We start from the raw sequence: 9,849 nt of genomic DNA on the forward strand, positions 1-9,849 counted from the left end.
GCAAATGTGCTAAGGACACAGAGGCCTCTTGTGGTTGAAATTGGAAACTATCTACCGCACTCACACAAATAACAGACTCTGAAGGCTATACACTATCAAATCTTGTATTTCTTGGTTTGAAAGCGCAGCTTTTTCTTTAGTTAAAATCACATATATACAGGAAACTAAAGTATGTACAGTATGTCTAAATGATGGCACATCTGGCAGTCCTTCTTTGTGCAATACTACCACTATGATAAAACAAAACAAAACAAAACAATTATTCAAGTCTACCAAACAGAATGATAGTCACCACAGGGTCAGTTGTTAATATATGGAGTGGTCATAATACAAAAATTTGTTGAGCAGGTCAGTCAGCGTAAAGTTCCTTTTAGGCACTATCACTCCCACGAGCGCTTAAGGGCAAATGCCACAGACCACGGAAGAGGAAAAATGAAAGAATAACAGTCTGCAGGTGGTTTGTGTAGATAAGAGGTGGACAGGGTGGCCAGGGCCATGTAAGAAATAGCCCCTCTGGGACTGAGCTATGGCAACCCTGATAAAAGGTGAGAGGCTAGGAGTCTTTACAGCTCTGAGGGCAACCAGAGGCTGTCCCACAAAATCAAGACACGTCTCCAAGTGTTCGCACGCAATGATAAAGTACAATATGCCACTTGCTATTAGAGCCGTTCAATGTGTTGATCTGTGGCATCACGCTAAACAGAGAAAGTGCTACCCCTTTAAGATTTCTTGGCTAAGAGTCCACAGAATATCTGGAGTTGATCCAGGCATTTTCTCCCCATCAGAAAGCTGGACTCACTAGTCATTGCTGACTCTGGTCACCATTGCTGGTCCTCTCAGGCACATCCTATTAGCACTGCCACAGGCATGTACTTCCCATAGAAAACATGTTGTATAGCAGCACACACCCCTCCACAGGGGCCTGACTGATACATGGATAACATTACGAATGGCACTGAGACAATGCCAGAAATAGCTTTACAAGGGCTACAGTAGGTGTATTTGTCATCGGTTAAAAGTTGAACATGCAAGAGAACAAGAACTTTTACCGAATCCAGTATAACCCTTGTTGCTTTGAAGATCTTTAAATGAAAAAGTTATGTAGTGATTTGGAGAAGTGTAAAAATAAAAATAGTAGTAGTAGTAATAATAATAATAAAAATGTTCGAACATCAGCTACTGTATATTATTTGTAATGCAAGATATTGTATATTCTCTAAAACTGATGATCATTTCTATTGAACAGGATTCAGCATTGCTCTGATATACACAATATTTCAATATTTCTGCATACAGACTGTTTGACAAAAACACATTTATTTATTTTTATTTTATTTTTTATTTTATCCCCTTTTATTACTAGGTACTTGTGGTGGCACGGTTACTCACCTCAATCCGGGTGGTGGAGGACAAGTCTCAGTTGCCTCCGTTTCTGAGACTGTCAATCCGTGCATCTTATCACGTGGCTCGCTGTGCATGACAACGCGGAGACTCACAGCATGTGGAGACTCATGCTACTCTCTGCGATCCATGCACAACTTACCATGCGCCCCATTGAGAGCAAGAAACACTAATCGCGACCACAAAGAGGTTACCCCATGTGACTCTACCCTCCCTAGCAACCGGGCCAATTTGGTTGTTTAGGAGACCTGGCTGGAGTCACTCAGCACACTCTGGATTCGAATTCATGACTCTAGGGGTGGTAGTCAGCGTCATTACTCATTGAGCTACCCAGGCCCCAAAAAACACATAATAGAAATTTCCATTCCAGATTTGCTTTTATTTTTATTCCTTTTTACAGTTTACAGTTTGCACTCTCTTTTTTGTATTGTATTTTTTTTTAATCTTCAGTAGTTTCTTTTGCAACATCTTTGTATAATACTTTCCTGCTGTTCTTGAGGCAATTGGGATATTCCTTCACTTGTATTTTTGCACAGCAGTGATCCAGAGAATAACTATTAATCTTGCTCAAATCAGAGCTATTTTGAACCAACAGAAGCAGGTCAATGCCATGAAAACATACAGTTTGAGGTACTCGCATCCTCTACAGTTCCAATTAATTATCTTCAAACCTACTGGAAAATTGAAATGCTTTGAAAAACTATGAAACTGCAAAGCATACAGATTTAGTATAAAGTAGGTGTTGTGTTAAAGAGTGAAATGTGATATTGATGCATGTACTCTTATTCTATAAATATGCTATACTTTCATTGGTTTGGAAACTGGTTCAACATTAAACGTTGTTAGAGTATTACAGTTAAAAGGGTTATTTGGACAACACTGGAGCTCCATATCTTCTTTGAGCCTAATTTAATCAAAAAGTGACTGTGGTGACATTTTTGCAAAATTTTATTACTTTGCTCCTCACATGTTCATGGCAGTTTTGAGGTGAAATGTCCACTTAGGGGTACTAAAAGACAATAATAGTTTCTTGCAAAGAGATGTGTTTTTTGTTTTTGTTTTGTTTGTTTAATGCTCTATCACGTTTCGCATCAACAAAACCTACCTTCCCACCCTAAACATAAAAGGTGTTAAAATTTAAAAATAAAAATGTCATGGAAATGGATGCAAAAAATGTATACTCCCTGAAATATTTTACTGAAATAAGTGTTGTAAGATGTCTCTGTGACAGCGCTAGACTCTGTAAAGAGCAAACAAAAATGTGTCCGCGTACCGCAGAAAATGACGCTTTCGACCTGTTAATCATTTTGGACGTTCTCATAGTATTGTAGTTTCAGTGAATTATTGAGGCTTACTGCAATTTCTAAGCCATGTTGTTCATAACAATTGTCAGTTGAGGAGCTATTTTGCTGCTGTTGTTTTTGACAATCATTTCTGCACGATATCAGTCTCAATAAAGCTCATTGTGATATCTTTGGAGATCGGGGTTTTGGAAAGAGGGGTGTGGCTAATCCAACGGCTCAGTCTCGTGGAAGCAGAACCGCTAAAATCGCTTACAGATAAATTCACCCAGAAATAAAAATTCCCTCATCATTTACTCACTTTCATGCCATCCCAGATGTGTATGACTTTCTTTCTTCTGCGGAACACAAACTGAGATTTTTCGAACAATATCAAAGCTCTGTAGGTCCATACAATGCAAGTGAATGGTGACCAGAACTTCCATGCTCCAAAAATCACAAAGGCAGCATAAAGTAATCCATACAACTCCAGTGGTTAAATAAATGTCTTCTGAAATGATGCAATCACCTTGGCTGATAAACAGACCAATATTTCAAACCTTTTTTACTATAATTCTCCACTTTCACTTTCAGAATGTGAAAGTGGAGATTTGTAGTAAAAATTACTTAAATACTGATCTGTTTCTCACCCACCCACACCTATCAAATCGCTTCTGAAGACATAGATTTAACCACTGGAATCATATGGATTACTTTTATGATGCCTTTATGTGCTTTTTGGAGCTTGAAAGTTCTGGTGGCATGAGATTGAGTAAATGGTGAGAGAATAATAATAAATTCTCATTTTAGGGTAAACTGTTCCTTTAAACCTTACTGATAGTGTCAGAAAAAGTAACTGTGACATGAAAAACGCAATTGCTGAAGCAACTACGGAATTTTATGGTGCTTCTATGATACATCCAACTCATCACTCTTGTTGACTTGTGTGCTCTTCAGGAATCGTACCCCAGTTTTTTGCATCGCAAATGCAACACTCTGCCAGTTGAGCTACTGCGCAATTTGATCACATCCGAACAAGTTTGAATAATCTAATCCCTGGGCCATTGGTACCTCTAATAGCCAAAATACCCACAATACTTTTAATACAATAAAGAAGACTTCTATTTAAAAAAATTACATTTTTTACTGTTTTGCTTGTGTTGTTTCAAGGACATATTCACACAAATTTTAAATTAGGGATGAAACCTTGATTGACCCATTATTCGTTTGTATTTTTGTTTGCACGCTTCTTGTTTGTGCTGACCCATGGTAGTGACTCATACACTGAAAACACCCTGCATAATGGATCACACACATTTTCAGATTGCTGTTTTAATGATTAATTTGTGTGGGAAAATGTATATACCAGATGGTTGCACTTCCCCTGGCCATTAACCTTTAATTGGAATGGCTTCAATCCATCATACCACATTTCCTCATCAGAATTTGGCAACTGTCTTAATCCCTGCTGATTTCTATATAGCCAGATATTGCTGATCTTGATCAATTCAATTATGTCCTCATATCATATATTGTGATATACTAGCAGTCTTTCTAATGAGTGACTTGCCTATTTTTCAGATTGACAGCATGCAAAGTCTGCTGCAGTGCCCCAGCATTTTGGTTTGTGTGGGACGTGAGCCTTTCCACCCACTTTTGTGGGATAGCTTCAGGAAAAACTCTAACAACAAACTTCCACGGCTGAAAACAAAGTCACGCTCTAGTGTCTGCAGTGATGAAAAGGGAGCCAAGAAAAATGGTAGATCACTTAATATCTGGATAAAACACACTATGTGTCTGTATTTATTTCAGATATGGCCACTCACGCATTTACTGGCACTTACGGCTGGGTGATAAGTAAAAAATAAATAAATAAAAAACATAGCGATAACAAATTACTTTGTACACACCTCACCACGACTACCTTTTTTTTTCACCATTGCATTATATGCCATGTCATTATATGCTATGTCACAACTAGCATAATTCCATGGCCTATATATTCATCTTAAATAAAAATTAACTTTGGAAAGCCAACACTTTGTTATAGGGATGGGACGATATGGTTATCTCACGATTCTGTTTGATATACAATATGAGGTTCACGATTCGATAGAATTTTGATTCGATCAAATAACACTTAAATGACAAAGTATGACAAACATTTTTCTTTTTAAATGTTTGCGCAAAATGCACATTATAATTTCTAATCAAAATACAGTTCTTTAATACGCAATATAAATGCTAAAATTTTAAACAATAAGAGTTTCTCATGTACCTTCCTCTATAAGAAAAGATCACAAACAAGTAAGCCTTTAAAAATAGTGGGGTACATTCAGGCTGATCAGGAGCAGAACGAGCAATAGAACTGAACAGAAAATGTCCTGAAAAATGATGTGAAAGTGTATATATATATAATTTGTAATCACATTTTAACTTTTTACAAATATAAATATTGTATAAATTATATAATAACATGAAATTGTATATAAAAGGTTACTGAGAGTCCAACGTGCATCTCACAGTGTTCCTGTTTATTAAAGAGAGAGAATTGTCTGTTTTTTAGCGCATCCATGCTTTGTGATTAAAATATATATATATATATATATTACTTTTTATCTGACTGTAAAGAACAAAGTATATTAAAAGACATATTATTCAATGAAAGTGGAGTGTGTGGATGACATCTTTGATGGACACACGAAAGAAATGGTCCTTTTTAATTTCAAGCACTTTTCAACAAAACAAGGTGATTTTCCAGGTATTCCAGTACCTACTTTTTTTAAAAGCTAAATTCAAGCACTTTAAGCACTTCAAGGACTTTGTGCAACCCCTGTAAACAGTGAAGACAAAAAGCACAGTAGGTGTAAAATCAAGCGATATAGAGATTATGATGTTTAACGGGTCATTTCATTTATGATCACGTGGACAGAAAACAACGTTGCAAATTTCGAAATATCAAGTTTGCCTCGATATGGTTTGTCATTTTTTTGGTTTGCGATATATCAAAATTCGATATATCTTCCCATCCCTACTTTGTTATCGAGTGAATGATGAAAACAAGTTGTCACAAGCAACGTGTTTTGAATCAAACAGTTTTTTAAAAAAAAACTTTATTCTCATTCTTATTATGTTCTTATTGGTGTTATCATAAGATTTTTTTAATGAAATTCTTTGAAATTTTGAATGAAATTTCTGATATTTGCGCTGGTTTTTGTCAAATAGCCAAGCCATGGTGTATTTGTTGCAATTCATGTCTAAGTTTAAAGTAGGCTATAACTGCTATGGAAAATGTTTAGTCTTACTTAGAGACATGTCTGCAGTGAAAGAAGACACCACAGCACTCTTAACTCCGTAATGCTTTTAACATTTTAATAATTGGATTGTAACTAAAATGCTGGAAAAAGTCCATGATAACTATTACCATGCTATTGTTTAATATTTTTGGCAATTTCCAAGCTCCATTGTAGATCATTGTCTGTCAGTGACTATCACAATTGCCATTGAGGTTCTTGTCAGTTATTGTCGATATCCGATTTCATCGTCCTATCGCCCAGCCTGAATGGCAATGCAATATTTTATACATGCCCAATTTTTTATTCGTCTTTTACTTGTATTATTTGTAACTTGCTTATTGACTTTGGTTACTTTTACTTGTAGTCAACTTTGGACATGAAACAAAGAGAAGCGTCATTCATCCAAGAAGTGATTCAAGCACCAGGTCAGCAAAGCTGTCCGTGTCATCTGAAAAGGTGTTTCCAAATAAACTAAACCCATTGCAACCAGGGCATACAGGCACTTGTCCTCATGCAAGAGAAAGCCTAATGGATGATGACATTGAAAAGCGAGTTCTAGTGAACAAAGACGGAAGCCTGTCAATGGAGATGAAAGTGCGCTTTAGACTTTTACATGACGAGATGTTGCACTGGTCCACAGAGATCAAGAAGTCATCCGGAACTTTTAATAAATCCCATACAGTACACGATGATGCTTGTTGCCACTCGCATGGTAGTGGAGAGAGCTTCTCAGAAGCAGAGTCTCTCTCAGGTGGCGAGGCAGATAAAAAATACATCACCAAACATTACCAAAGACATTTTGAAGAGCCTCATTGTCAGCACTGCTGTGCTCACTGCCAGGAGTATGACATCTGGAAGAATCCCATACTTCCTGATCAAGAATCCATAAGACGCATTAGATCCTCAAGCTCAAGTGCATCATCACGTAGAATAGTATACAAAAAGGCATCTACTGACAGCATGCGCACAATGTCCAGCGAGGAGTACACCGAGCATTTAGTGGAAAAGGCAACTTGCATTCAACAGACCGTTGGGCTGCAGGGCAACACCACAATTGAACATTGTACCATCAACCGTTGCTGCAGTCGAAGTGAAGTATGCTCAATGTCCACACAAACAAAAGGTTCTACAGAAAAGTTTGGAATGGATGAACATACTCAGGTATCTGATAATGATGAGAATAGAACAGATGATATATTGTCTAATTTCTCTAAAGACTCACAAAAAGATCAATTAAGTCTTCAGATCACTCAACCAATAGAGGAAGATGACAGTCCTGTATCCAGTGTGAGCTCTTCCTCCCAAATTTTAGCATCACTACGGGAAGATCAAGATGAGGAAGATGTAGACTTCCCTTCAAGCATCTCAAGAGCATCCCATGGTAATGGCCAACAGGATGATGAGGACAACAAAGATGCTGAATCAAACCCATGTTCTACACCCTGTAAATCTCCTGCATCTATGACACATTTGTCACCAAGACCACCAAGCAAAACCTCATCTTCAGGGTGGTCAAAAAAGTCCATAAAGTTTGCCTCTCCAGAAATGGATGTAGGCCAAGATTATAAAAATGTCAGGTCTGGCAGTGTAGTGTCTGCTTCATCTGGAGCCAAGTGTAAATGTCTAGACTCAAAGGACAGAGTAACTCCAGTGGCTTTAGAAAATAGCAAATTCATGGTAAATGATCAACCAGAAGAAGATATTCAGCCCATAATGAATGTAACAGATGAGAGAGTACTAAATGCAATGTCAGCCATATCTAAAACTTCTACAAAATCCCTGTCTGAGTTATCAGCATTTTATCAAAACAGTGTTGCTACTCAGAGTACTGAAGCAAACAGCAATATAACAGAGGAGTATCCATCAATTGCTACTTCCATCAAGTCTAATAAATCCAATGTTTCAGAAGTACTTGAACAGGAACGGTCAGCTATACAGGATGGAAGGGCACCGAGTGCCACATCGATAAAATCTCAGAAATCTGACACCTCAAGAAAATCTGAAACCTCAGTAAATCAGCCTGAGGAACAGGAGACAGAAGTGAGAGCATCAAGTGCCATGTCTGTTAAATCAAAAACATCTGTGAAATCAAAAATATTTAAAGTATCGGAAAATGGCTCTGATGAGCTTGATAAATTACAGGACAATGTTGAGGAGAGGGCAGTGAGTGCCATGTCATCTATATCAAATATTTCTGCAAAATCTAGTTGCTCTAAAGAGCCTCAGTCTGCACCTAAAGAGATGGAAGAAGTAGAGGAGCAAATAGAAGAGAGAGCTCCTAGTGCCATTTCAATCAAATCAAATACTTCTGCAAGATCTAAAAAGTCAATTGAGCTGAGTGAGCTTGAGGGTAATGACCAAGACAGAGCCCTCAGTAGAGTTTCTATTAAATCAAATGCCTCATATATATCAAAGCCTGACATTTTAGAAGCAGCATCTTTCCATGATGGGGAGGAAGAAAGAAACTTGCAAGAAAGAGCTGCAAGTGGAATGTCAGCCACATCAGTGAAATCATTCAAATCAACACTTTCAGACAATGTATCAGCAATGACTCTGCAGCCTCATGATGTAGAGGCAAAGGAAAGAGCTCAGAGTCCCATGTCTTTTAAATTGAATACTTCAGTGAAATTAAATGCACCTGAAGCTAAAGCAGCACCTCAAGTGGAAAATGTTCTACCAGGGGACAGATCACCAAGCTCCATGTCATCAAAATCAAATATCTCTGCAAGATCCAGCACATCTAAAGTTGCAGCGGTAGACCAAAAAGAGATCAAAGCACAGGAAAAAGAAGAAATTCAGGAAAGAGCATTGAGCACTATTTCTGCAACGTCTACTTCATCTGCAATATCGAGAAAATCTGAGACTACACCAACAGCCATTGAAAGACCAGAAGAAATTAAGGGACGGTCTCCAAGTGCTATGTCAAGCAAATCAAAAACTTCATTAAAGTCAAATAAGTCCAAGGTGTCATCAGTAGCCCCTGAACAACATATGGACAGGAACGAGGAAACTGAAAAAAGAGTCTCCAGTGCTATGTCTGTTAAATCTGACGTGTCCACATTGTCAAAACAATTTACGAATATATCAGATGTAGAGCAAATAGACGAAAGAGCATTGAGTGCAATATCAGCTAAATCAAACGCTTCTGCAAAATCCAAAGCATCAAATGTTTCAGAGCCTGATGATGAAGGAGGTGAAGAAAGAATTCCAAGTGTCATGTCCACTAAATCCAGTATTTCAGCTAGATCAACTAAGTCAGTGCATTCAGAACTTACCACTGGTGACCATGTTGAAGCAGAGATTCGTAACAAAGACAGATGTCCAAGTGCAATTTCATCTAAATCTAATATCTCAGCAAAATCTGGGAGATCAACAATATCTGAAGCCACATCAATGGAAAATGAAAGCAAAAATGATGGTGAAATCAAAGAAAGATCTCCAAGTTTAATGTCTGTTAAGTCCAATTCCTCTGTAAGATCCAGGACATCAAAGGTTTCAGAAGTATTGATTAATGAGCCAGATGAACAAAAAGTGGAGAGGGCACCAAGTCCTAGGTCATTAAAATCTAATGCCTCTGGAAGATCTAAAAAGTCAAACATTTCAGAAGCTGGTCCAGAAGATCCTGTCAATGAAAATAAAGCAAAGGAGGTAAGAACAGCAAGTGCTTTGTCCTCAATTTCTAATGTTTCGGCAAGATCAAGTAAGTCAAAAGATTCAGAGCCAATCACTGGTGAACCTGGTGTAACAGAACCTAATATAGAAGAGAGATCACCAAGTATAGCATCAGTTACATCTAATACATCTGCAAGATCTAAGAAGTCAAATATTTCAGAAGTTGTTTGTGAAGAAACTAGAACCATAGATGATGAAGA

Source organism: Myxocyprinus asiaticus, chromosome 19 (assembly GCF_019703515.2).
Source record: "Myxocyprinus asiaticus isolate MX2 ecotype Aquarium Trade chromosome 19, UBuf_Myxa_2, whole genome shotgun sequence".
NCBI classification, from domain to species: Eukaryota; Metazoa; Chordata; class Actinopteri; order Cypriniformes; family Catostomidae; genus Myxocyprinus; species Myxocyprinus asiaticus.